The following is a 3,705-nucleotide window of genomic DNA, read 5'->3' on the forward strand; positions in this document are numbered from 1 at the left end:
ATGGTAAGTGTCATACAGTAGAACTGTCCCTTCCTAGAAGAAAGTCACAAGCCAAAAACAGTACCACATTCCTGAAGGGACTGGAGAGTAGTGCTGCCATCAAGGACTTGAGAGATGTAAGGTTGGCGATTTCCACATCCTCATTCAACTTTCCTGTTTACCCTGTGCACAAAACAGATGGATTCTTTATATATAACCAGAGATATCAAAAATTGTGCTCTATAAGTATAATAAGAATTGTAATGCATTTTGCTGAAATATATAAATAAATAAATGGAAAAAAAACAGATGGATCTTAGAAAATTACAATGAATTATTCTAAGTTTAACTAGGTATTATCTCCAATTGCAGATTTGGTTTCATTGCTTGACACATCCTTGGCACATGGTATGCAGTTATTGATTTGAAAAATTTATTTTTCTCCATTTCCTGTCAATTAGGTCCACCAGAAAGAGTTTGCTGTTTTCTGGCAAGGCCATAAATACACATTCTTTGTCCTTCCTCAAGGGTATATCAACTCTCTAGTCCTTAGTTTTCACTAGTTTCCATTCCATATGATGTTATGCTGGTCCATTCTGTTGGTTGGACCTAGTGAAAAGATACTACTTCATACATTTTAAGATAGTTCCTGCCGCAGTCTGGCTGGGCACAAAATCACGAGCCACTCACAGCCTTGTAGATTCAAACAGCAATTCTTTATTCCCGAACTCCAACCGGCACTCTACATGCACGTTCTGGGAAAATCCACACCTCCACTGGGCTCTGCATACCAAATACTCTCTGAATCCCGTGAGAACTCAGCGGAAACTCAAGGAGAGGGCGCCTGAGGCAGCAGGATATGCCCTATTCCCAGCAGGAGCAGAGTCACCTTTCTCAAACATTTATGCAATGTCACTACAAATGACCTGGGTCCAAGGCAAGCCCATTTCCACAATGGAGAGTCCTCCCTCTAAGCAACATTGGGTAGGCTGACAAGGAAATTGCCATGTGTCATTCCTACTTGGCTATGACTTTCAGCAAATTCCATGTGAGAAGGTAGGAAATAATTCTGATGAAAATTCAGATCTTCCTGCTAAAAAATTCAGAACACTGCTAAGTGTCTGGTGATATGAGGCCTGTTGAGGTATCCCTTCTAAGGTAAAGGGTAATTTGCTGCTCTCTTACAGCCAAAACAATAGAGAAAATATGCTGAGTAGAGCTCTTGAGATTTTGAAGGCATCATATTTTTTTATTTTGGTGAGTTATACCAGTCCATATATTTTTTGTAGTATGCTGTATTATTTTATAGTATACTTCTTTCCCTTGTTATTATAAAAAACTTGAGGTGACTTAAGAACCATGAGAGTAACGAGGAGAAAAAAAAGAAAAGCATCTAATGAAGGAATGGAATATCTGTTAGCTGTAACAAGTACCTGTTCTTATTTGTTGAACTGGAACCTCTCTAACATAATCAGTCTGTGGGGACATGGGCACATGAACTAGGGAAACAGATATGGGACTGGTGCTTGTGTCTACTCATTTCCAGAAGGCACATGTCTTCTACACCTTTTCTTAAGTGACTGAAGACAAACTACATGAGAATCCAGTATTTATATTTTGCCCATTTTGAGGTATTAAATGCATAAGGAAAAGATTACTATGTCCAAGTCACATGCAAAAAATATTTTTTTAGAGAGAGAATTTTTAAAAAGTTATTTATTTATTTATTTTAGTTATTGGCGGATCTTTGTATGTGGTGCTGAGGATTGAACCCGGGCCACACGCATGCCAGGCTAGCACGATACCGCTTGAGCCACATCCCCAGCAAAAAATATTTTTAGGGGCTGGGATTGGGGCTCAGTGGTAGAGTGCTCGCCCAGCATGTGCGAGGCCCTGGGATCTATCCTCAGCACCACATAAGAATAAATAAATAAAATAAAGATATTGTGTCCAACTACAAATAAAAAATAAATATTAAAAAAAATAAGGGCTGGGGTTGTGGCTCAGTGGTAGAGTGCTTGCCTAGCATGCATGAGGCACTGGGTTCAATCCTCAGCACCACATAAATATAAAATAAAGATATTGTGTCCACCCAAAACTTAAGAATAAATATTTTAAAAATTGTAAAAATATATATTTTTAAACCAACATGGTAAAGTGTTAAGATTTTTAGAAATCAGAATATTTATTCACATAATTTTAAAGTCATAGCTAATCATACTTTATGGTAATGATTTAAGTGATGCAGTTTTCACATTTGTTTCCTTCAGAGAAAAGGTAGATTAGTTGTTCTTTAACTAGTCAACAGCTCTGCAAGAGGAGACATACTTTCTGGCATGCTTCACTTTCAGTTCAGACACCTCAATTAGGTTTTTTTTTCTAAATGCTGCCACTGTCTTCTGTTTGAAATTTATAAGCTCTTCTTTTGCAGATTCAGAAAGCTGTTCTAATTTCTGGCAGCAATTCTGCTGGTGTTCCTCAGCCAACTTGACATCTTTGCTTTTTTTTTTTTTTTTTTACTTTTTTTTTAATTGGTTATTCAAAACATTACAAAGATTGCAGAATCTTTTTAACTGGGCCTTATCCAGAGCTTTGTTTGAGTTCTCTAGTTGATGAAGCCTTTGGTGCCTCTGTATGAGAGACCCTTCACTATAAGAGACCCTTCGCGGCCTCTGTAAGCATGTAATATTGGAGAAGCTCTGTCATCTTTAAATCTTCATCTGATGAGATTCTACCCTCTACTTTCCTAAGGTTTTCAAATTGTTCAGCAAACTCCAATAGGTATTTTTTGATGATCGTGGGTTTACCTAAAGCCAGGCTGTGCAAGCTGGCTGCAGTGTGAATATAATCATCAGCAACATTTGTATGAGATCTGGTCATTTTGTCTGCTTTAGCACAGGAATCCTTGATCCTGTGGGAATAGTAAATAAAAAAGTTCTCTTGCTCCAAGAAGTCATCCACCTCCTTAACTGCAGGAAAAAGAACTTCATCAGCACTTTTCACCACACTTCTAAAGAAGCCACCAAACATCTCTTTTTTTCCACCGAATACTTAGATCCTTACTGTGTTCCAGAAAACATGAAATTTGTGATTTACTGAGAACAGAATGAGAAAAAGCTACTAAAGAAATACTTCATGAGAGGACGTAATCTTCTTAAAGACAGCAAGATACTCAGCTTCCAGTTATTGCTTCATCTTTGCAAATTCTTCTTTTGTCAGAGATCCTTCACCCTCTGTCAGTTTCTGCATCTTCTTTTGAGGACCATTGAAATTTGGTTTTGTAGAAGCAGGAGGAATAATAAGCCTAGTCTGTGGCTTCAATAGAGTATCATATAGTCACACAAAGTTTTGATGTCACTGAAGCCAGATTTAAAGTTAGGTAGTCAGTGTAGTCAGGTAAATCGGGTCTAATATCGAGTGAAATCTAAAATGGAGGCCATGCTGGGAATGACTCAGGAAAACGCAGGACAACTCATGGAATGTTAATGAAGTCCTGAAAAGGCCCTAGGCCAAAGTCCACCTCAAAGAAATGTTAATGGAGCCCGGGAAAACAGCCCCAACAGACTTGGAGATAGCCCATCCCAAAAGGTGACAATTAAGCCCACCTGTAGGCCTCCAACCTACATTCCATCACTGAAAGAACTATAAAAAGGGGAAAGAACAGCCCTTCCACGGATTCCACCTCTTGGGTCCCCTTCTTCCTCCGGGAGAAGTCTTTTCTGCTGT

General features: G+C 38.6%; 1 pseudogene; it reads right to left on the reverse strand.

The window, feature by feature from the left end:
* Positions 1-2,261: 2,261 nt before the first annotated feature.
* Positions 2,262-3,228, reverse strand: LOC143389405 (sorting nexin-5 pseudogene; annotated as a pseudogene).
* Positions 3,229-3,705: the final 477 nt, after the last annotated feature.

This window comes from Callospermophilus lateralis, unplaced genomic scaffold, assembly GCF_048772815.1.
Source record: "Callospermophilus lateralis isolate mCalLat2 unplaced genomic scaffold, mCalLat2.hap1 Scaffold_160, whole genome shotgun sequence".
Lineage (NCBI taxonomy): Eukaryota > Metazoa > Chordata > Mammalia > Rodentia > Sciuridae > Callospermophilus > Callospermophilus lateralis.